At 43.3% G+C, this 25,885-nt stretch overlaps 1 long non-coding RNA gene across 1 annotated transcript; it reads right to left on the bottom strand.

Moving 5' to 3' along the window:
• Nucleotides 1-19,254: 19,254 nt before the first annotated feature.
• Nucleotides 19,255-20,283, bottom strand: LOC115323752. Its single transcript, XR_006077487.1, has 3 exons — nucleotides 20,245-20,283; nucleotides 19,562-19,654; nucleotides 19,255-19,296 (listed from the first exon to the last, which is right to left on the bottom strand). It is a non-coding gene; the product is annotated as an uncharacterized LOC115323752 (long non-coding RNA).
• Between the last annotated feature and the right edge of the window lie 5,602 nt (nucleotides 20,284-25,885).

Genomic DNA, 25,885 nt, shown 5'->3' with positions numbered 1-25,885 from the left:
AAATACACTTCCCAAATTTGATGAGAAAAAAGGGCATGTGAAAACGCGGTGTCCTCTTTTGAGATGTCATCTCGTCTTTTCTTTCAGCGATGTAATAACGGCTCTAACACCGATAAAAATAAGTGCCTTATAAGTGTATTGTGTTAAATATTTTGTCAGCGAGAGTAGAACAACTACTCCGTGGCGACTTGACTTTATAAAATATTTGCCGCCATTTCCGAAAAAAAAGTGATTACTCCCGGAGCAATCCATACAAAATGAAATAAAGTAAGCTGGGTATAAAAGGGCATCATGAAATGCTGTGTTGAAAAAGTATTTGTACTTTACTTAAAAGTATGATGTGTTTATAGTATTTTACTTGAAGTACATTGCGCCCGGTGTATTTAGGATACTTGAAGTACATAACCTCTGATTAACTTTGTACTTTACTTCAAGTACTTTTTAGAAGTAGTTTACGCAATACTTTCAACAAGCAAACACTGTCTGCAAAATCAAGCTCAGGCAATGCTAAAACTCAAAGTAGAAATGATACATCCACAGTACCTCACTGACCAGAAAGCAAAAAAAGTACAAAACAATTAATCTCACAAAAGAGGAACCAGCTATTAAAGCAATTGTGTGGAAACACACGACGCTTTATATTTGCCTAGCAGAATTTCGCTAACGAATCAAAACATTTATCTACTTTCTTGTTACTATAAAAATATAAAAGTAACTTTGAAAGTAATTCGCTACCTGGTTACGGTAGTTAGTAATTTACTCAATTACTTCCCATTTGAAACTTGTACGTGTCTGCTCTGAATTACGCCTCCCTTTATCGCCACTTGGAAGCAGTTTCAAATCTAGGAACTCTATATTGACGCTGGCAATGTGGCGACATCTCACGCTGTGGTGGAAAGTCATACCAAAGTGTTTTCGAACGCCACTCAGAGATGGCGACACTGCATCAGGTCGGAGCCTTTTCGAAATTCTGCTAAAAGAAGCAGAAACGCGTTCGAGACCTTGAATTTAGAAAACCCATCATTTCCCTTCTATGTTATAGTGGGGACTATGTCACCGGTTATTATCTAGAGAACGCATTCGTTTGGATCACAACAAACTGCCAAATTCGCGAATTTTCAGCCCTTAGCGCAAACCAAAGCCCTCGTTAAAGTTTTATACTTTTGCGAGTTACTGGAGGCTCTGCTGTATTCACAAAGTTTGACTCTAAACAGATGGCACAACCAAGATAAACGGCTTTAGCACCTTTATCAAATATTCACTTTTTTCAGGAAACTATTCCCAATCACATGATGGATTATGAGGAAGATATTCATATTTAATTTTCAGTAACTTCAAAACGGTACAATGGTATGAGAATTCAACCGGTTTATTTTGCACCACACGGAATAAAAATAAAAACATACGCAATTCTTACAATTATTTATATAAATAATCCAACGTGTCAGCATCTCATTAACTGAAATGTTTTGTTCCTTTTCTAGCCTGCCTCTAAATAAGGAAACTAAATAAAACCTGACTTTTATGGGGCAATTTAATATTAAAGCCGACGCTCGCCCACGAGTTAGCAAAATGTCACTAACTGTTGGCGACGTTTTTCTAAATCTCTCACTGAAGCTTAAGAAACTTCGCAGAACTTAAGAAGCTTAGCGACGTTTCACTAAGCCTTTTAAGGAACTGCTTTTATTCGGACGTAAATGTTCCAGTTCATGCTGCTAGCTTCTACCGTTTTTCTGTTCTGCTCATAGCTAAGTCAAAGATTAGGGTAACACTCAAAACATAGTCACAGCGACATTTGTGATGCGTAACAAAAATACAAATGAAGGATTGAAAGACACGGAAAGGTGAACCTAATATGGGCCAAGCCACCTATTGTAGAATGAAGGAAAGAATGGTTCAGACACTTGCGTTTGAGTTTTAAAGGCCGCGTTCCGACCTCGTATAAATACCCACGACAACACTGGCGCGATCCATCCGGTGGCACTAGCCCACTTTCCGTGAGCGCACAGTTCTTACTTGTTTACGCATCGTTTTTTTCTCCGCGGATTGCAATATTACGCTAATCTTATACGGACCCGTTTATCACTTTTAGTGTGTAGGTATGGCATCGAAAAGTGTCCAACATTCTTTACCCTTGCTAAAGACCGGAAGCGATACAGTGAGATTTTCACACTGGCACCACTCACAATTCAAGTCCGCGCAGCGCGTTCAAGTGGAAAGCAAGAAGTAATTTTGCTGTCGGTAACAATAAAACGCAAATTCAGAGTCCTGCTTTAAGGATGAGGTCCACTATTATACAAATTTTGAAGCAATGCTGCGAACGATGATGTGCGGAAACACCATTCATTTGTCATTTGTTTATTAACGTCCCTATAAAAATACGAACTGGTGGGTTTATGATGTACCAATAACTAAGAAACTAAGTGCTTCGGTATTGTTTTTGTAATCCTCTCTGAAAAACACGGTCCTTCGGTATCAGCCTTGTGCGTTATTCTGCATGTCTAATACCGCCCAATAAACAAGGCACACTAAAAGGGTAACTGCACTTTGGTTATAAAAAAAAAATTGAAATCCCGCGATAGACCCTTGCGCTTTAATGATGTTTGGTCCTCCACTGAAGCGAATGGCGGACGCCGGCCCAGCGGCCTGCTCGAAAATGTCACGTGACCACAGCAGACTCAAAATGGCCGCCCCCTTGGAAACGAGCACCAAGGGGGAGTAGCGCTCGGTAATCCTCTTTTTGGGGTGCAGAGGGCGAAAAGCACACGTAAATTCATCTCAGAATGTTGAAGTAATGCAGGAGTATATGTCTGCCATTCCAACAAGTGAAAGTGTGGTACGAAAATGTTTAAAGCACATTGTAGCGTCAAGTGTGACTGATAGACCTCGCACGCTTCGACGCCGCCACACTCGATATCAGGTGTTGAACGGCTCCTACGCGAAAATCGCTCATTCCTTCCAATGAAATGGCTCAAGACTTGAACGTTAGTCATGGCTGGGTGCACCACAATATTCACAATATTCTGCAGAATAACGAAGTGCCCGTTAGGTGGGTACCGAGACAACCTTCACCCGACATTTGGGATCACCTCTTCAATGTGTGCGAGATGCTGCTGTGACGCGATGAAATTGGGAGTGATGATTTTCTTCCACACATTGCCCAGCCAGAGACCAAGCGGGTAAACAGAGAGTGAAAGCCCACTTCGACAGGAAGGCCAAAGAAGTTCCGACACCGAGTAAGGATATGCTCAAGATCTTTTGGTACCGTAGAGGACCACGAGTTGAACATTGTTGTTGAACAATACTTCGTTCTGTTGACACTGTGTTCCCTGGACTCAGTGTCAACAGCACGTCGTATTGTGACATGCTCAAGAACAACTGGAAGTTTGTAGTCAGGTCGAAGTTACGGGGTTTGCTGATTTTTGGTGTGTTCCTGCAGCCCGCCAGTGCGCGTCCTCACACTGCAAATGCGACAGCGGAACAACATAAAGTCTTTACGTTTTTAGTGTATTCTGAATTCGCCATACTCACGGAACCTAACACCGAGCAAATTAAATTTGTTCGCAATACTCAAATCAGTTCTTGGCGAAGTGAAGTTCTTTCCAGGTGATGAGCTAAAAAGTGACCTGTGTCCTTGGTTTCGGAGTCACCAGTATTATGTTTTCTTTCGCAGCATAACGTGTAGATGAAGCGTTTTGAGCACTGTGTTGAACACAGAAGGGATTACGTTGAGTTGTAATACTGTCCCATTATTATGCAGACGAAACAAAATATTGTGGTCAATTTTTGACTTTACCTTGTATATCTCGCATAACTCAAATCTAGTAATGGAGCCTTTAAAAGGGCCATGAGACGCAAAAAATCATGGGAAGTAATAATTCATACGTATGCTTTGTGCTATCTAGCTCCTCCCAACTAGTTTCAATATTTAGTCCCGCCAGATTTTATTACAGGTGTAACTCTAACCAGGTTTTATGCACCGACGTTGTGCGAACTAAAAGACAACTTTTGCTAAAAATTTCTAAGTGACGCAAACTTCTGATATATGACACCAGCATATTGTTTGCAAACGTGTTCATACGAGTGAACCTAACCGTACAAAGTTCATTTGTAGGAAGCGTATAACTTAAGAGCGGTTTAGATTGGAATGCCCTAATTTTGTTCATGCTTAGATCGCAATAATAGGCAGAACATTCCGGAGTTTCCAACAATCTATTTTATTGTAAACGCCCCACATCGTATACAGGCCATGACAAACACGGAGAGCAATAAAAGAGGTGAAAAGCAGGGTGATTCAGAGACATCTTGAGGTGCCCCCTCGGAGATAATTAAAACTTCCTTTCCCTAACCCAATATTTCACCCCGTGAAGATAAACACCCACCAAATCCCCACTCCCCCCCCCCCCCCCCCCCAAAAGAAAAAAAAAATGGACAAGACAAAGCTGGTGTTGATGCCTCGTCACGTGCCCCCTCACTGCCAGTGAGGCGCTCAGTCAAGCTTGCGAGGTGCGGAAGGCGTTGAAACACGGAACAGACATTTTGAACCTCCGTAAAAGGCAGCAGCAACAGCCGCACCGTGACGGCTAATTTGACTGTGATAAACTGGCGCCGGAACCTCTGGCTCGCTATTTTTATATGCATTCCTGTCGCTTCCCGGCCGCGGCCGCCGAGCGAGCCCCCACTCTCGTCGTACGTTTTATCGCCGCTAGAGGCGCCAGCAGCCTCCCTGCCTACCGCCCGGCCTGCGCGCTGAGTCTCGGCGATAACGCCCGAAAAAGCCGAGAAGGGTTAGTAAAAAAAATGGCGAGAAAGGGGGGTTGGGGGTAAACGCATCGGAGGGGAGAAGCAGGAGGAAAGGGTTTTTCTCGTGTGAAGTTTTAAACAGCCGCGAAATTTAATTACAAAATTCGCTGGTGTGGCACGCGTCTGTGGTGCTTATCTGACCCGTCAAATTAAATGTAATAATGGCCGCGGCGCTCTCCCAAAGAGGAAAAAAATGGGGCCGCCCAAAAGCGCAGATAGTAGGAAGGCGGCTGAGAGCTGCTGTTGTCTGCGAGACCGAGGGTTCGTGTTGAGTCTGAAACTGGGGGCTCACAACAACAAAAAAAGAAAAAAAAAGTTTGCACTGCGGACTTTAAGGCAGCGAAGACCCGCTCGCCGCGAGTTTGGAGAAAACTGCTCAACAGACGTTATCGTGCCGGCCGTTTCTGCTCATGTTATTCGAGTTCAGCGTTCGCGTTCAAAGCGCAAAGTTGATAATATTGTATGTCCCGTAGTTTGGCTCGGTTTTGGCGGAAATGCGCTCGGCTTAACCCAACTAGCCTCAAAAAACCCAATAAAAATATAATCTAAAAGAGATGCTTAAAAAAAGAAAGCTGAAGGAAACCGTTTGTGTGTCAATAAACCGAAAGTTTTCTGTACTGTGCGGTACTGATTACCCAGTTTGGAAAATATTAGAAGTACCGAGTTAAATTTGGTTATAAGAAAGAGACTTTCCATTTTTAATTGGTACATTCTTTATTCTCAGCCTTAAATACAGGCCTGTCCTCCCACATATATTCATGATTCTTTTTTAAATAACCAACCAGGTATTTAATAAATCATAACGAATATACCCCTTTTCTTGTCAATTTTATTACCTCCAAGAATAACTGTTGAATTATGAATTCGGTAGTATATATATTACTATGTTTTCTTTAATTAGGCTTGATATGGTTTTCTAAATAAGTGCTTTATTGTTGGACCACTTCTCTTCCACATCATTTGTTGAGCGATAATCAAAATAACTAAGTCGAGTCTCAAGACAGACTGCAGTAAGTGTTTCGTGAAGGACCACGATGTATTTGACCAAAGAATGGGTACAGTATAATAAACTTCCACCAGCTCGCTTGTGTACCGACCGCGTTCTCATAGAGGACCAGTAATACTACTCATACTTGCGTGTTTGCGAACGCGTCACGCACAATGTAAAACCGGTGTGACAGAATTTGTTGTCTTTATGACAACAAATTCGCTTCTAACAAATATGAAGCACGTCTGCAGACAACTTTGTCAAACACGTCTGCGAACTGCGTGTATTCTGTGTGATTTATGCGCCTTGTGACTGCATATGTAGGTTCTCCGTCAGCAAAAATCCCGCAGACCGTGCAACTTGATTCCCGCAGCCATCCCGCCCGTGCAACTTGATTCTAAGTGCCACTAAACCACGACAAACTTTCGTTCTACTAATATTGTTCTGGGTCGTAATTAGGTGTGCTTTACCTATTAAAATAGCGTTCTTGGTTTCTAACGCTATGATGCCACTTTAGATCGTACAACTCCATCAGCATATCCCGAAGTGTAAAAGCAGTAAATGTCCATAGATAGTTGCAAGTCAGAAGTTCATTTCAGTTATAGTTAGGAGATAATCTGTTAGAACTAAATAATTCCAAGGCAATGTATATAAATTTTAGAGCGAAAAATGATCCTATTCCTAGCACGATTAATGTATCCTTTCAAAACTCAAACACTCAACGCGTAGAATCTTTGAAATTTCTTGGTGTTAGTTTTAATGAAAGTTTATATTTGACTGCTGAAGTGAATGATCTCCGAAAAAAGATTTCCAGATCAATTTGCTTAATTTTAAAATTATCATATATTCTCCCAAACTGGTTAAAACAACGACTATATACATCTCTGATTCCGTCGAGGATGAAATAGTGTCTATTAGTCTGGGGGACGACCGCAGAAAATAATCTTTTAGCATTACTTACATTGCAATACCGCGCTTTTTTGTTAATTTATTTATGTACCAGGGTTCGATTCGACCTCCTCTAGTTATATTAAACATAAGATGCTGACAATGGATAACCTCTTCAACCTAAGGCTAGCTTTTTAATTAATTCATACTAATCTTCACACTAATCTTGTCATCTTTAAAACACATATTTATCTAAGCAAAGAAATAACAATTTAAGATGACAGCTATTTCCAAAGCCTAAAATCAGAATTAAATACGGTCTTAAACATGATCTCATAAGATAACAGATATTTTGAAGAAACATAATCGAATACATGAGCAGTCCCAGGAAATCCTTTTCATGTTTTATTTCAAAAAAGTATCTCAGGGGTTACTTCCGCTTTTTCAGTGCGTATACTTAGTAAATTCTGTTGTAAATTGTTTTCCTTCGTGGATAAAAAAATATTATTCCTGTTTTATGGCGCAATGTGTTTTTGTGTTGTTTGTGATTTTGTGTTCTGTTTATGTTCCGAGTGCTTGTAATAGGTTGGGACATAGGTGATTTTATTCGATTTATTTTCTACCAATCCCCAATACACTTGTGTCAAAAATAAAATAAACAGACACTAATGCAAGCAAATGCAGAGAGATGGCTCTAGCTTGTAATTAACGAGCAATGGCACCGTCCCATACTTTCATGAGACTAGTAGCACCGTGAGACGGTAGGTTGGTTACCACCCCAAGAGTGCCAAGCCTTGGCGGGGGAGACGGCGCCGGGTCGTCCCCTGGTTATTGCTGGACGTCCATAGGTGTGCACAAATACTAAGACGCCAAAGCGTAAACACTTTTAACAAAGCCATTTACTTATGGCTTTATCTTGCACTCTCAATTTTTTTAATTGCACAACGCTATTCAACACGATTCTCAAGCAAGACCTAGCTTTTTATTTATTTTTTAAATTACAACGTCCACAAAAAAACTAAGACCTTTTTTTCTAGAATCAAGTGCAAAACTAACGTGAAACTATCACAAAATGATTTCGTTCTGCAAGCTCACCTAACACACAACCTTACCCTGCTTCACTTTCATTCACACATTCCCCCGGGAATACCTTTATCTGTACGCAACTGTCTTGATAGGTAGAAGGCTGAAGGATTTATGCTAATTGGAATCATGGCATAAGTTAATCTAGCATCATGATGTTTCTATTAAACCTTGCCTTAGAACACACGAAAGAGCATCCGCCGAAAAAAAATATACTTGTTTTGAATAGTTATTTGTTCGGACATAAAATCACGCCAGTTTGTATGTAAAGAAAAAAATTTAGCGGTTTTGCATTTGCGAAAAAAAACTCTTAAATCGTCTTTATTTGGCCTCCAGGATTACGCATATCAAAATTATATTTCAGATTGATGCGCCAAGTAGCCACACCAGCACTCTCAAAATAGCTCTGAAGACCCTCTTTCCCGTCGCGTTTCGTGGGAGGAGGGAATCATGACGTTTCATAGCGAAATCTCAACATTTCCCCGCTCTCCGCAAGCCTTACCCCCGATCACTCAAAACCGCCCGAACCCGTTCCTTCGCAGGCGGCACTCGCGAGGCAGCTGCAAACTCTGGGTATGACGTCATACGCAGCGGTTGGTTCTTCGGTTTTTTTCGAGTGTATCGATACCTTCGAATGAAATGCTCGTCTGATATTCAAACTTATAGAACTGTAACACTCATGCTAGAATTTACCTCAAAAGGCTTTTTTTTATTTTCAAAAACTTTTTTAACCGTTTTTGTTAAGCAATGTATGAAACAGCGCGCAAAACAACAAAAACGGGATAGGATAAGTACACTGGAGGGGAGTTGAACTGGCGATAAAATATTTATTGAAATGAGTGAGTGTTAGTATTGCGTATACAAGCGAACGCAAGCCCTGTCCGTTTACGCTAGCGTTGCGTGTTTCACACTGCGCGTGCGCGGAGCCCAAACTGCGGCCTTGGATTGGCGCATGGCGACTTCGCGCATGCGCATCGTGGAGAACGCAACGCTAACGCAAACGCACTGCGCTTGCGTTTGCTCAAATACGCAACACTAAAGCTCACTATTAACCGAGCGAGGTAAACAACTTTATTACCATCGTATGAACACGTACTCAAGTATAGGCTATCTTTTTTGTGCAAGTAAGGAGAAGTTTTTAGCTTACGCACTTGTTTCACCAATGTTTATTCATTCTATATGCTTCTAATAATTTCATGGCTGTCTTATCCACTCCTCCTTGTCATGTTGTCAAATAAAAGAAGACACGAACAAGTGCAGTAGCAAAGGGGTAAACGATCCCCGTGATGATCGAAACGAACAATCATGCTCCAGTGTACGCTGATTAATGCACTGGCCCGTTTGTCTGATGCAGACCCACAGCTAAGCTGTGTCTTATAAACTACGTATATCGCACGTTCTACATGCGTTTGTTTTGGGTTTTACAGAGCAATATTTGTTAACCCCAGTGTCATCGGCGATTCTATGTCAAAGTTCTGCCAACTTAGGAGGTGCCGAGGATGCGTCGGGTACCGCAAACTGAGCTGCAACAATTTTCAAGTTCGGAAAAATTTGGTGCTGATATTGGATAAATTGTAGTCGTTTGGCTTCATTTTTTCCTTTTCCGATGTCACCAGCAAAATTGACGAAGGAAACTCACCGCTGCAAGTCGCTCCACCAGATGTTCAAAGCTCGCCTTCATGTAATGGTTGCAGAATTTGTCTAAGGCAGCCCGTAGGCAAGAGGTCGCTACGCTCTTTTTTATAATCTTGGAGTGTAACCAAGCAAAAGGAAAAAGACCGTTCTTCGTCGGGGGACGGTAGCTCCAAAATACGTGACTTCCCGTGAACTCTAGTTTTGTCTAAATAGTGCAAGGTCATCCCTTCCTGGAGTTTCTGAGTGAACGTCAGTCCCCCGAACTCCTCTGGGAAAACCAGGGAATCGTCCACAAATCTGAACAGTTTAGAAGCTCTGTTTCTATTTAAGTTTTGCAATAGAGATCGTAGGTAGCCAAATATATATCAGGACGTACGGTGGCTAGACTAGAACTTATGCTAATCCCTTTGTTCTACAGATAACAACCACATTCAAAACCGGACCAGCGTCGATTGAAAATTCTAGTTGATCATCTCCACGAATCCTTCAGTTTCATATATATAGCTAAAGCATAAGCCAGCTAACCCACATTCCCACTTTATTTCACTTTTTTTTTATTTTCATTCTTTTTTGCGAACGCGAGCTCCCCGCATCGTTTACTCCAAAGAGAAGCACCCTACTTACAGGATTAACATTCAAGTATCCTATAGTCGCGCGACCGCTTAAGAAACATAGGGTATCTTCAGGCATCTTGCTCCTTCAATCGTTCTTTAACTTTCTTGCCTGCTGATTGCCGCGATAGCACTGACTAGGAAGCAAACATATCACTTCGCTCCGAATTTCTTAAACTGCCGATGATTCTACGGCGAGCAATTTTAACAAAATGCCTCTTTGGCGCATCGAATTGCGAGGGGTAACACACCAATCGAAGGGCAGCATAAAGAAGGCGCAGGGAAAGAGCGATCAGGAGGCAGCTTAACGCGCGCACAGTTTTGCGTTGAGGTCAGGTGGAAAGGATAGCACGTGGGCGCGTTTTCGTGGGTAAGCAGACGCACGAGGTGTACAAGAAGCAGAAAAAACTTCCGATCAGTATACGCACAAACGGACGACTAGTAGAGCTTTTCACGGACTTGTATCGTCTACTCATATAAAAAGTTAAGGACAATGATTTGAACTTCGCCGCGATCTCTACATTTACCCCACATGGTTTGAAGCCGCCGTTATGTTTTCAAACAAATCCAAGTCTCAGAAACGAACTCTGCTACTCGCCTGGGTCTATATTAAAATATTATGTATTTTACGCTTCATTTTGTGTCTGCTCATAGGAGCGTGCATAATATATATATAGCCGACTTATCGCAAAGATTCGCCACACACATAATGTCCCCCTGGCCGCATAACTCACCTGAACAAACCGTATTAGGGCATATTTTACGGATTTTTTGTAATAAAATTGTTCTAATTAAAATGGAACGCCGGGTATATGGATACCCTGAATGAACGACACTTACGCGTCTAATGATTTCTTGTTAGGATTTGCCCCTAGTATTGTTCTCCGTGCACACCGGAGCCAAACCCCGCGTCTCGTCGACGCATTCAAATGTACATACAGAGAGATTTGTTTCCCCCGGGCCGTGCGCAAATCCCCGGGGAGGGATTGGAAGTTCGGCAAAGCGGTGCCTGTCGGCAACGATAAAGGCAGTTGAGAGAGTTTCGCGCTTAACGCTGGGTTGGCTACCGTGTTTGGCCATGCGCAACAGTGACCCGCTGATGTTTTCTCAACTCAAAGACCACATACGGATTGCCTGAAAACAAAAGCTTGCGCTCTCGTTCTCTCCCTCTCTCTCTCTTTTTCCTTACAGCGTCGACACCACTGGTGAGGGCGCAAACCGGGCAATGAACTTTGGAGCGACGGTTATTTATTATGCTCAGAACGCTTTCACAATTCTTGTAATACAATACAATGAATATTATTGTTCTTCAAACTGGTAAACGGAACGCGGGAAAAAGAAAGCTTTAGAGCTTGACTTGTCTTCGGTACCCTACAGTTCTAAGGAAGCAACAACTCGGACACGACCGAAATCTTTATTTGACACAATTCGTTCCTCAGCAAGCATTTACAATGTGCTTATACATTCCTTAGTTGATTAATAGTAAGTGATTCCATGTTAAGATAGCGACTAATAAAGTAGTTCAAGGCCGACGAACAGTAGAAAAGAAGAAAGGTCTTCCGCACTTGCTCCTTTCTTCAAAAAGCAGCTCAGAGAATTGATCTTTTGTGTAGAATGGAAAAAAAAAAGAGGACGATAGAGAACGGAGAGAAGGAAATAGGAAGCCGGTTTTCTGCCACGCAGGGGAGGATTCCGTCGGTTGGATTTTAAATAGACAAGTGAAGAAGGCATCCACAAATTGGTTCCTCTTCTAAAAGTATGAACATGTAAACTAAGAAGGCTGGCGCATGAGATGCGACAACTGCTCCCAGGTGATTTGTCTCAAAGAAAAAAAAAAGAATGCAAAATCAACACCCGAGCACACTTCTGTACATTAAAATAAATCTCAACCGTATAATACGTATTAAAAATAGTTAGTATAGCTAAGAATTTATACCGATAAACGCATGCTATTAAATTATTACAAGTTTTATATGCGATTAGCAGTACCTCTGTGTTTTCCATACTGTCTATGTTCAAAGCCAACCGATGCAGAACGAATTTTCCAATTAGAGAAGGAATTAAATAAACGACACTGATTTATAAAAACACCTAATTAAAACTAGCATCGTTTCATCCGTTTAGGGCTTCAAAACGATTGCAAAAAGTTAGTAAGACTATGATTATATATCAAAACAACAATTTAATAGAAAACAACTTGCCATCAAAACCTTCGTCGAATTATGCGCGAACTTGTTTAGCCATTAAGAGATATAATGATATTAAAACAACGTAGGCGCAATGGAAACATTAAGCAATGTCATACGTGTATTTTTTATTATCGTTTATAAAGATATATTTCCAAAGTAAATTTTAAACTTGAAATGATTGGTTTTCTTGGCACCATTTTGTTTCCCATGGTAATCCAATTGGTACGCGTGCCGCAGAATCTATAAAATAGTTTCAGCAGCCGCCTCGTCAAAATAAAGAACAATAGACGCATTTGTTTACCATGCTAATAGATTTTCAAAAGTGACAAATAAAAACCAAAATATTTAGGTATGGATCCAAGAAAATATCCTTATCATGGCTATGACGCAGTCGCTTAGTTGCAGTAACAGACACAATGCATTACGTTGTCAGTGGACAAGCAAAATTAGAAAAGAGTTTGTTTTGTACAGTGCTAGAAATGTTACGGCCATAAAAGTAGCACTTTTACGTGCAGTTCTATTGCCCCTAAACGTACGAGTTCAATCAAGCTATTGAAGCCAGTGACATGATCTGTGAACGCTGCATGTAGTGCCGAATTAAGCGGAGCCATGAAAAACCGGCACTACCTTCAACGTTAGTTTGAATCGTCTTTGGTCTAGTTTTTCTAAACAAAGATCAGTGCTCATTTTGTCAATGTCACGGTCAGATGTTTGCCAGCAAATAAGTCAGTTTACATCTAAGGCTATGTTTCCATAGCTGCAACCATAACGCATCAGAGCAGTCAAGAGCATTTTAGTGGCCTCAGCGCCTCAATGCATCCTTCCGAAATTTCCATTTGCAACCATTCAGTGCTGCCATTATATATTAAACGATATACGATATCAAACCGAGAACGGCACCACTCGTGCTTGTGATCGGGGGAGGGGGGACACCCCCCTCCCCCGATCACAAGCACGAGTGGTGCCGTTCTCGGTTTGATATCGTGGAGCAGAAGTTTGGTTGACATTGCAAGTCCCTAAACTGCAAATAAAGTACACTATTTTGCTGCCAAACAGTAAAACTTATCTTCTTTCTGAGGTTATCTTCATGTTCCTTTTTGTTTGTTTTTACTGGTACAGGGCCGCGCAACAATAAAAACACGTCTGGAGTGGCGTGACGTGATGCGGACTCTACAGCGTACTGGCCTGCACACCGCGTTTCTTGTAATGGGGGCCGCGGCCCCGCCTTTAGCATCGAACGTGACCACGCCCAGTGGTCGAGCACAGTTTGGAATCGACGCCGCCAGAGAGCGCGGCATTGGTAAATGTATATATATATATTCGCTAGCCAGATGCATTGAATCGTATTTGATCGTAATCTGCTAGAAATGGATAAGAGGAATCAACATCGCAATACAAACAAAGTTTCTGAAGTTTTCGGCTTGTGAGAGTTAGTGATTCATTAGTACGAAGCAACAACTTAAAGAAACAAGCTATATATCAGAGTTGTACGTTGGCGACCGTCGTGTTTTGTATTTTTTGTCTGCTCTCCCGTTGCATCGCCGGTCTTTTGCGCTGTTGCCTCCTAGCATACAAAATTTCGCTACCGGTGAAAGCTGAATAATGCAAACGTAGTCTGTGAAGTGGATTCAATGTGTTAACTCGATTCGATCCGCCACAGTCGCGTTCATGGAATATTTACTTGTTACTGTCTAAAAACACATGCGAACGCTAGGTTGGTAGGTAGCTCTTCGCGACATTTACGGTGTATTGTTTCTTTATCGACTACGCAGCACTGGTGTCCAATCTATGTACAGTGCCAGGCATCTTTAGAGGACGCCGAGAATTGAGCACTACGTCTTTGTCACCTGTAGGAGTCGCAATGACGCAGCCTAGCACCGTGCAAGAATGCCCCGCAATCTTATATTTTAGCCAATACTGCCGTTAAGTTTCCCCCGGCGTCATAGCAACCTTCGTTTCAGCGCCTAACGCACGTAAGCTAACGCAATTTAGAGGAAGCAACATTGTGTTTCGGGGCCCGAAAGAGGACATTAACGCACGTACCTAAAACCCGGACGGAACATTGAACGGGAGGCCCAACTACGGCTTCCTGTTCACCCAGCTTCGAGTCCCAAAACGAACAAAAAAATGATAACGCAGAAAAACGTAGTGAAGGAAGAAATAAAAGGAAAAGATGGAAGGCCCCCTTAAGTGTCTCAAGACCACAAATGAAACGTACCGCGGGTGTAGCGGACGGGAAGGAAAAAAAAAAAAGAAAGAAGGAAGACCGTCTCTAGCTACCATTGATCGCCTTGAAGTGAGCCAGGCGCTTCAGCGTCGCCCGTTCCCATTTTACTTTTAGTTTCTCGTCGGAGAAATGCTTCCCTCCCCGTTTCTCTTTTTTAATATTTTTTTGTGTTTGCCGTGTTGGTGCTTTTTTCTCCCGAGCCGTTTTGGGTTCGAAACTGCGTAGAAAGAAAAAAAAGGCTATCGTGACTTGCCACTCCGAGCACGGATGCCTGTTAGGAGGCTCCGGCACGGATACAGACGGAATTCGTGTCACGCTGACTACGGTTAAGGCTGGCTGTTTTTTTTTTTTTTTTCTTCAGTTCTCTTGATTTCGGCGCTCAGTTTGTGTTCTGCTTGTGTGCGAGTTGGTGCAATTCTTTTGTGTGTGAAGTACGTGTGTACGTTTGGGATGCGTGCCTGCGTGGGTGTGAGTGTGTGCGTCTGTGTGTGGTGAAGCCTTGTGAAAGCCCTAAGGAGAAGCCAAATAGTCAAGAGATAAAAAGATCGTGGGTGCGCCGGGTTTCACTGGGTGACGACAACAATCTCATTTTAGGAAAAGAGGGAAAGCCAAAGAGGCAAAAGAAAACGAATGAGTGAGAAACGTTTGTAACGAGAAAAAAGTGCAAAAGATGTCTGCGAAGAGACGATGATGTCTATGGGATTGTTGTCCGTCCCCGTGTGATTGGACAGAAATTGTCATGGTGCGTGTCATCTTTGAGAGCAAGGCCAGGGTCGCCAACTTGGACTGTCATCACTGTTTTTGTACGACCTTCAAACTTGGAACTCGAAATTAGAGTAGTCTTGAGCACCGAATTTCACAACCGAAATGTTAATGCAACGCACACAATAATTTCACACCGATAATCATTGCTAAATTTGATTGGTTTGAAGGAGAGTGTGTTGCTAAGCATGTATGCCGCGTTTGAGCACACTTAACCGAACTGTGCTGGAGGTTGGGATAGGGTTTAAGTCAGGCCACTGAAGTTTATCCATAGAGTAATATAGTAAAACGTAAAGAGTGGCCACTCCCATAGACCCCAGCGGCCCACTCAACTACCAGCACTCCTAGCGGCCGCCGTGAAATTTTTCTCGACTTCCTGTTTGGATGCTTTCGGTTTCGTTTTTTAACATGAATAGAGTCACAGAATACTAGTAGTCAAATGAATGGATAACTATTAGTGCTTCCAACTGTATTGTGCGGTAGCTTGCGCCACCTAGGCTGTCGTGACTAACTACAATTTTAAGGACAGAACGAGCGGCGCGGGTTGGTAAGAGGTAATTAAACTTGAGGAAGAAAACGAGAAGGACGGACACCTTACAAACTTCCAACTATGGTTGTCCGTCCTTCTCGTTTTCTTCCTCAAGTTTAATTACAATTTTAAATTTGGTTACGGTTGCTAAATTAGAATTTACTTGGGCGTTTTATCTGTGTATTCAACAACTCAAAAGCACGCTTAAATTCATTTGCAATTTCAGGACAGACAGGTAATGAGGTAACCATGTACAATCCCAATATAAAATATAAAACTGTCACGGAACAGGAAAAAAGGGACAACCAACAGAAGGCAGCAATTAACAAATATTAAAAATTTTATTTTGGCCACGATGATAACCATAAAAAATAGTCACTTTACATAAAAAACAGAAACAAAAGACCGTGAAAATTATTTTTGCACTTAATTGTTTCAGGACGTATTACAAAGAAGATTTGTCAGAAAAACCTCATCAGCCTTTTTGTACAGGTTTGAGGGAGGAAACATCTAAAAGTTCACAACTGACACCAAAACCGGGTGACCCAATACGAAGATCCATACCAATAAAGAAACATTGAACACGAACACACTAGAAAAAAAACACATCAAGTGGTTCTGCAGTCACTCGTAAAGACTGGTCGACTGCTGGCCTGCAACCTGGTCATTACAAATTATACCTGGAACTGCTCGGCGTGCAGTGTGCACCGTTCTGTTAAGTACCGTCTTTTCCGGACTATAGTCCACACACAGGGTAGTGGTATAGTCTTCAGAATCCACACACATTTGTTTGCGTACCCACACAAACAAATTCCCCTAAGTAGATCGCTGTGTAAAATGCCTGCCTTGTTAGTGTACAAAAACTTCTAGTATCAATTATTAAGGCACAAAAAGAGTTAGCATAACAAATCATTATTTAACAATCCGTTATCCACAAATTCCGTCGCATCTATCATAAGGAACAATCTTCTAAAAACAAATCCTGGTATATTCCACACCTGCAGATTGTCCCCACAACATAAAATTACAATTCAAAACATGACTAGCCCGCGGCCATTGTCCAAACAATATGACTCTTCTTGCCTATGCACAAGCTGCACATCAAACTAAAGCAGCAATCGTGAACAAGACCAGGAAAGGCTCAATGACATCCAAGTTGCGTGACCAATGTACAGGACTATGCATAATAGAAAAATCACAACTCTCCCATTCAACATGGCCATACATAAAAATACAAGGCCAAAGTATTTTGAAATTAGACATACACTAATATAGCCAGGTGGCCTGCGACCCAGCCTTAAAAAAGTAATACCAAAAATGCTTGACACTCGGTTTGCACTGCTCAAATAAAGCTTTCTTCGCACCTGTAACACATATGTAATAAAATGCAAAACTAATGCTAAACGCATGTTTAAATTTATACTACCCTTTGAACTTCACCAGTTGTGCCCCAGAGACGCAAGTTTGGAGCCTAACTCTGTCTAAATTCCGGTTAATAAAGCGTATATGCCAGCAGAGACGTACTCTGCAAAACATCTTTAAAAACTTCGTATGGCACTCCTTAGTGCAAAACATAAAACTGCCAACGTCCACGAGTTTGGCATACAAAATACCACAGACATTACGAAGGTGCGCCACTCTTTCAATGACAGAAAGGAAGTGTAACTCAAGCTGCTGGATATATCTGAAGGCAGCTTCTGAGGGCACGGTCAGGTTTCCAAAAAGCTTCCCCGGGATGTGGTACGCTTTAAGCATTGTAAAATACTGATGAGGATGGTACAGGGTGTCATGCTCATTGTTCAACAATTCCGAACATGAACAACCAGGCGCAGTCTTCTCAGCAAAAAGTTTTATCAAAAATCCCGCGACATAGTACGTTGCAGATTCATCAATGATGTGCGAGTCGTCATGTGCCGCCAGTTTTGCAATGTTGTCTAGCGGAGGAAAGTTGTCAGGCGGGACAGATTCAACAATGTCTGCAAGCGATTCACTTTGAAGCGAAAATGGCGACAACTCCTGAAGGAGCCCAGACCCGTCGTCTTCGACATTACCCTTTTCTGAAAGCTTGAAAAGCTTCTGAATCCCAATGTTCTTCAGCCCAGACGTGAACTGAGACACATTGGGATTTGTATTGCAGCCTTGCTTCTGCCTAATACGCCCAAACATGTTTTCAAGCGGATCTTGCTGAAGACGCCGGGTCAGCAGAAACTGGAAGTCGTAGTTATGAGAAACATCTTCCCAGAGCAGCAGAATGGCTTTAATAGTGACTTGCCAGCCTATGATGGTTTGTGGCTGGCGTCTCCCCTCAAACGTCCACGCTGCAATCCAAGGAAGCTGCTTCTCAAGGAACTCAACTAACTCAGAATTTCCCTTCCGAATTCCATGTCGCAACTTTTGCTCTGTTTTTTTGCACCTCGAACTGTTTAAACAGTCAAAAAGCTTGTCCATCCGATCGCAAAAGTATGCCGTAGACATGGCTGCCTCTGGAAGTTCTTTTGCGTACACAAGAGACAGCAGTGCGACGCATACCGAGGCGCTCGGAACCTGTGTGGCCCGTTTGACTTTCATGTTATTGAAAGGCTTTTGGTAAATGTGCCGGTCAGTCAGCCTTGGTGCCAATCGCAGCCGCATCTCATGTGTTGAATGATATAACTGTACTATGTACGTCCAATCCACAACTTCATTTTCGATGTGAAGCCTGTGCGCTTGCACATTGTTGCGAGTTGTTTTTATCAGGTGTGGAACGTCGAAAATGAAGTAGACACGTTCATTTTTTACAGTAAAATATGGCTGACTGACCGACACACCCAACTGATTTGCCAAACTGACGTTGGAGGCCCCTTGGTCGCATATGACAGCCTTTACAGTAATTCTGATGTCATTTAGCTGTTCGATCAGGGATGTCAGCAAGTTACGAAGTACGGTCGATGGCGTCGATGTATGACCAATAGTGTAGGCGACAGGCTGAACCCACCTCTTAGAAATACCAGAGAGTAGGACAACCAAGGCTCGGTCTGCGATTGTGGAAGTGCGTTCGATGCCATCGTCCGTAAATCCGTGAACGACATTTTGAGTGACATCATAGGCCAAGTTCTTTTTTAGGACCATCTCGTCAAAGATGAGGGTACAGACTCGGTCCCGTTCATTCCACGACTGCGTCTTGGTCGAGATAGACGACATTACGCCTGGAATAATTCCGGGTGTCATTTTGATATTACACAGCCACCTTCTCAGGGAGCGCCGAGAAGGCAGAGTGAAGTGTGTGGACAAAAATCGGTACGCTTGCGGCCCACAGAAGTTTAGGTGCAAGGCAAACTTTTTTAGCCACAGCGGAAATCTTTTCCCCCTGCCCTTCGACCTCAGTTTCACATGACTTGACACCAGCTGGAATACCTCCTCAGTGACATGAGGGCGAATCATGGCGAGGGCTTCTGTAGCTGTCTGAGGCGCCTTCTGCTCTTGCTTCCGCAGTCTTGTGATGGCCTTCCTGTAGCGCGAGACCTTGGCTTGAAGACGCTTTATGACGTCCTTAGGTCTCACTGCCGACTTGCGGAAACTGGGCGTGGAGGCGCGTGAAATAGCTGGAACCAAGAAACACAATATTAGCCAGCTGAGAAACAATATATGTGGCCATAGAGTTGAGCTTGTCCACTCAACTCTGCATTATATTTATATAATGTGAAAAATCAACACCACCTTATATTTATGAGTATTAAACTTTTAGGTCATTAATGCCTGTTAACTAAAGATATCCAGAAGTAATACCAACTTTCCATTTGCACAGAAGAATCTTACTCATGAAAAGCATAGAGACATCCACATAAGCAAATTAAATTAGACACTTACAAGCCTCGGCTGATTCAGAGCTGGCAGAGGAGAATGGTGTCACTGGGCTGAGGTCTGAAGGCGTGCCGTACGAGGAACTGGCCTGCACGAGATCTGCAAGGAGTTGGTTATCAGAAACAAGTTGTTGCTTCAAACAGAGTTGCTTCCTCACCATGAGCTGCCCTGGACAGGGTGACCGGCTGGCTGTCCGAAGGCGTGCCATGCGAGGTGCTGGCCTCCGCGAGATCTGCAATAAGTTGGTTATTAGAAACAAGTTGTTGCTTCAAACAGAGTCGATTCCTCACCGTGAGCTGCCCTGGACAGGGTAACCGGCTGGCTGTCCGAAGGCGTGCCGTGCGAGGTGCTGGCCTCCGCGAGATCTGCAAGAAGTTGGTTATTAGAAACAAGTTGTTGCTTCAAACAGAGTCGATTCCTCACCGTGAGCTGCCCTGGACAGGGTGACCGGCTGGCTGTCCGAAGGCGTGCCGTGCGAGGTGCTGGCCTCCGCAAGATCTGCAAGAAGTTGGTTATCACAAACAAGTTGTTGCTTCAAACAGAGTCGCTTCCTCACCGTGAGCTGCCCTGGACAGGGTGACCGGCTGGCTGTCCGAAGGCGTGCCGTGCGAGGTGCTGGCCTCCGCGAGATCTGCAAGAAGTTGGTTATTAGAAACAAGTTGTTGCTTCAAACAGAGTCGATTCCTCACCGTGAGCTGCCCTGGACAGGGTGACCGGCTGGCTGTCCGAAGGCGTGCCGTGCGAGGTGCTGGCCTCCACGAGGTCTGCAAAAAACAAGATGAAGTCACCTGCAATTAACAAAATGTTGGATACGAAAGCAGCAGTGTTGGGGGTGTAACACAGCAGTCAACACGTTCTGGACATTGAAACAAAAACAAAACATTCCTAGATGATGGGAATGTTTGGAGCTAGGGAAGCTCCAAAACCAATGATACTGAGACTAAGTGAACACACGATATTGTGATGGAGATGCGCAAACATGACACGATCGCCTAAACGTGACCATACCACTGATGCTAGATAGAAGTAAGAGTAACGTCAGAGCTTACGAAGCAGTGAAAGTAGAGTTACATGTAAGCCAAGTTTTTCTACTTATATATTTTGCATACATCGGGAAGTGAATAAAGCATTACCACGACATATCACAGACTGCCAGTGTTCCTGGGGACGAACACTGGGCACTGCTGTTTTTGTGAGCCTCGTTCGTCCAGGGTCCATGAAGTCGTGTACAGTGAAGTGGTCGCTGCACACGTAGTAGCTCGCATATAGGCGCGCCGCCGGTTTGTTTATGAGGTCATGTCTCTTGGCGTACTCGACCCACGCCTTAGACCTGTGACATGTGGTACAGGTATATAAATGCCTGAAGATGACTTGGACATTAAAGTGCCAGAGGCGGTTAATACATAGGCCATCTCTGTTTAACTGGAATGCCTCTGTCCCTTCATCACAGATATATAATTTTATTTGTTCCTTCCAAGTTATAGGATGTCACAAAAAGAACAGCAGAAATTTTCAATGACAACTATTTTTGTTCATGATATATTCAGTGAAGTGTTACGTCTGTGCTGATGTGAAGGCAAACACGCAGTAGTGTCCTATACATTATTTTCTCATAAGTACAGGCTATGTGCGAGATTACGAAGTACAGTTTTAAGAAAAATGAAATACATAACAATTCCACGGCTGGTAAGTGACTGTGTTACTTAACCACCTTAGTGTAGTTTGAGCAAAACTTGGTACTGTGAGTACTCCAGAGCTCTGTTCCTTCGTCTCGCCTGTACTGTTTTTATTCATCCCTATGCAAAAGAACTCGCCCAAGTTTTTCCCTTACTACAGTTTTGAAACTAGTTTTGAAGAAACACACGTTCCGTTTTTCGCTTTGACAGCTGAGCAGTCATCCAGTAAGTTTTTAGAACAAAGACAAGTGAAAACCATGGCTACCTGCTGTCCCGTGGAACCCGGAAAAACTTTGTTCCCGGTTTCTTGCACGTTCTTCCGTTGTTAGAGCACCACGCTACGCAGCAGTAGCTACCGTAGCTGGGCATTTCGACGGCGTGCGCTGCAGAAAACAATTTACAGAATTGGCGCCGTGAGATTCTGATATGCCTGCGAAAAGGGAGCTGGTCATGATGCAATAAACTGTACTAATATACAAAACACAAGGTCAAGTTCGTACTGTATAAATCACGAGGTAACCACGGTGCACGAACAGCGCCCTTAAATAAAAAGATGAATTACATGTTAGTATACACCAACTCGGACGACGTGAAACCAATGCTTCGGCGCCTCATGATACTATGGTTCACTATGGTGCTCCAGCATACTCCAGCGCGCAGGGTGCACCGAATTACGCTGATAATCGGATGCCTTGCTCACCTGTGATTTCATTTCCCCGAACTGGCTGTTCTCGACCAGATCAAATTAAAAGCACGGTGCTGCGGTATGTACTTTCAACATTAATAAGGACAAAACCTCACGCAAAGAAGGAAAAACTCGTGCGAGTAGGATGAAGAAACCACACCACATTGAGCGAAGCGTCTGAGGACCTCTCTTTGGCGTCACCGACTCTCGGCCCCCGCAGAAACTGTGTGCACAGCTCCATTTCACCGTAAGTGCCAAAAAAGAAACAACTACGAGAGACAGCTCGACGCTTTAAATGAGCATGTAATGCACGCGCGTTTGAGAAGTGAAAGCTGGAAGGAATCAGCGGCGCTGAAGACAACGCGCACGTGTTTGCAGCGTCAGACGCTTCTGCCCTGCCGCATTTCACGCTATGAAACCTGATGGAACAGAGAAAAGCGGTGAGCCCGAAAGACGCTGACGCCCAACAGACACGTGAAACACTCGTCATGTGGTTGCGTAATAGTGTTTTGAAATGGCTCACCTTTTCCACAAAGTGAACACCGAGAAATCGTTGACGACAGGAACAGCAGACATACCGCCCGAGCCGCCGAGCCCAACACCCAGGGAGCCTGGGCAGGCTGCTGTTATGGCGGCGTTTTGCCCAAGCGGAAGTCGCAATCATTGGAATATTTTTCTCTGACCTTCGAAGCTACTAACAATTTTAAAAGCTTCTAAATTAAGATAGAACAATTTATGAACGGTGCAAATATAACAAATATGTAAATAAATAGGCACTATGGCGCCAGCTGGCGGCTGCCGTGAAACCTACTTTCTGGGCCGCGATAGGGTCCGAGTGGCCACTCTTTACGTTCTACTATATTACTCTATGGTTTATCTGTGTCGCTGTGTACTCCAAAGGCATCAGCGTCGTCTACTCGCTTGTCAAGCTCTTGGGAGGTGCCGACCGCTGCAAACTACAGAGGGATCTCGGCGAATGATGAGGTTGATAATCTGTTTAAACCAGGGCCTCTAAACTCGTCGAACACAAAGTTTGAGCCAAAGTTGACGGAGCGCACCGATTGGCCTATCATGACGATGACTTCGCGTTTTTCTTGCCAACGTCCAATCGGCGCTCCGCGCACTTTCGACTCCAACTTTGTGCTTGACGAGTTTAAGTCCCCGGGAGAAGTAGTCTGCCTTGTCGCATGGCGTATTACGTTTCGCGTGCTTACGTCTTGCGCAGTCTCTCAAGGCAGACCGGTTTTTCTTTTTCCTTTTTTGGTAGTAAATATATTTTGAGTTTTGCTATCCGCCGAGATTTCTCCGTAGATTGCAGGGATTGACTCTCATGAGGTGGGTGGGGGCGGCAAAGAAATAGGCATATCAGATTGCTTAAAGTGATGTAGGAATTGTGGCGTCGTTCCCTACACTTCTTTTTTGTGCTTTTTCTTATACATTGAGACATTTTTTTTGTTTTTGGGACGAGAGTGCCGGTGATCCCCTGGTTAAAAAATACCCAAGTAAAATAAATTATATTTTTCTTTCTTTTTTCTTTGCTATCTCCGCCAAGAGAGAAAGACAAAAAAAACGGACGACTCGTTCACAATATCAAAGTGCCTGGCACTATCCCTTCATAGTGGTGTTCGCCATGACTTCGTGGCGTGGCTACCATGGACCTGGATGACGTATAAAACCCAGTATCTTTCAAGTCCTCTACAAGATGTTCTGTTAGGTATTTACATAAAACAACACAAAGGACCGCGAGAAAAATAATGGGTAAGATTTTAGAGATATGTCGGGACCGCTCAATTTTTCATCTGAGCAAGAGGGCTCATATAGTAATCCATGTCTTTTTGGGGGTTGCGCAAGACAGTCAGAGAAAGAATTTGGTTGCTCGTATCTTTCTCTCTTTCAGGGGTATTTAGTGGTAGATTTGTAATAATATGAATACGTTTTCCGCTCGTAGTTTAAATGTCGCTTTACAGCATGCTTGGAGAGAATCGCAATTTACGTCCATCTATTATTACACTTATAATAACGAGGTACGTTTGTTTTGATGCTTGACAATACTGAAACCGAGCTGAAGCTCCATTTCATGGGTGTTTAACTAAGAACCACAATTGACGGCGCAAACACGGTGATACTTCTTGTTTTCATCCTTAATTGGGCGTAATAAAACATTGTATTGTTACGCTATTGCGTTCCATACTGGTTTAGTTTACACGGTTGCATGTTAGTTTAATACTTTCCAAGTAAATATTTTCGTGTAAGGAATGCGATAGGCTTCAATCGGTATCAATAAATTGCTCACTCTTGTGCTGACATCATAGACATAACAAAATGTAATATTTAAATTCTTATATAGTAGGTTATAAACTACGATCCTACCAAAAGGAAACCCCTTGTTATCTATTAACATGGCCTATAACACTCACAAACATATTTTATAAAAAGACGAAAAAAAAACGTAATGCGGTATCAGACAGACTGAAGGCACCGAGCTGACAAAAGAAGAAGCAAAAATATTCGATACAGCAACCCCACAATTCACTCAAGATTCCAAAAACAAAGTATCTTCTCATATTTCTGGGAACTCCTTTTTGGCAAAAATGAGTATCGCAACAGGCTATGACCATAGTCTTATATGTCCCTGGTGAAAAATATATGTTGCCTAATATTTACACCCACCTGCCTTTTCCCTAAAAAAAAGCTTGCAATGGTTTTTAATCTGCATGCCATGTCGATGGCACTACACCATTTTATTCAAGATGGTAACCAAAATTTGTAGCACTTCGATGTTAATTAAAATTTGAACATAAAACGGCCAAAAAGTTTTATGCAAAAGAGAATGTATAAATACCATCTTGATAGGATGATAAAGCGCTCTGGAATTCATCTGTTTCTGTCGCCATAGCCTTGACATCGATGTTCAAGAACGGGCTCACGACCCGGCGAAGAGGCCTGAGACTTTCCTCAAAGTGCGTATCTTTCACGCATTTCCCAGCGGACGTAAAGAAACCCATCGAACAAGCTCCCGGGATTCTCAGTACAACTCGACGAACTTCGGAAAACCCGAGGACCGAAAGATGGAGGACGGGCCACAGCCGAAGCAGCAGCAGCAACAGCAGCAACAACAGCACAAACACATTTTGGACTGAAGAACATAGCACGACGTCATCGTGCTCTGCGACGAGCCAAATCCCATCGAAAAGCCAGACGCCAGCGCAGACCCCAGAAAGACAACAAAACAACCAGAAACGGTTCAGCCGAAATAACGACGGCGTCAGGGATGAAATGCAACTGGGGACTGAATCCCGGGAGGCTTCAAAAAACGCGAACACATCCCACGATACACAAACAAGAGAGTCAGTGAAAACAGAAAGTAGAGAAAACGCACGAGACGATCCGACGACTGGGACAGCCAGGACAGCAGCCGGTCGGAAGAGGAAAGGAAAAACGAAATCAACACAGCGATCGGATACGATGTGCCCTTTGAAGAGACAACAAACAAAATCTCTCCGAATCCAGAAGACAAAGTTCCTCAAACGAGATTAATCCAAATCAGATAGATATTTATACACGAACGGGCAACCAAAGCACGGAAACTATAAAAAAAGAACCAGTAAATGAACGAAGGCATACAGACTAGAGTGTGCAGTTCAAAGAGCCTTTTACCAAACTCATTCCCCATCGTGCTCCTTACTCAAGCTCCACGCAAGACCAGTAGCAGAAAGTACAATGAAGAATTCCAAGACGTAAGAGTGCTGGACAGGAAGCCACAAGGAGACACGGACAAACCAGTGCGCTACCGGAAAAGTCCAAGCGAGGTCTCGAGCTGGAATGATTTTCACACAAAGGCCGGGCTGGTCCCCGACGTTCAGAGTCAAGGCCTGTTGTCAGACGCTAAGGCGGCGGTACGGATGGAGGAGCCAGCTCTGCGGGCGCTCGGGGAATAGCGGCGGCGTTACAGCCGCCGTTCGAATCAGT

The sequence above is a fragment of the Ixodes scapularis genome, unplaced genomic scaffold, assembly GCF_016920785.2.
Source record: "Ixodes scapularis isolate PalLabHiFi unplaced genomic scaffold, ASM1692078v2 PGA_scaffold11__112_contigs__length_91849675, whole genome shotgun sequence".
NCBI classification, from domain to species: Eukaryota; Metazoa; Arthropoda; class Arachnida; order Ixodida; family Ixodidae; genus Ixodes; species Ixodes scapularis.
Note: the sequence above shows the minus strand (reverse complement) of the source record. Positions and strands in the feature narration are given on the sequence as shown.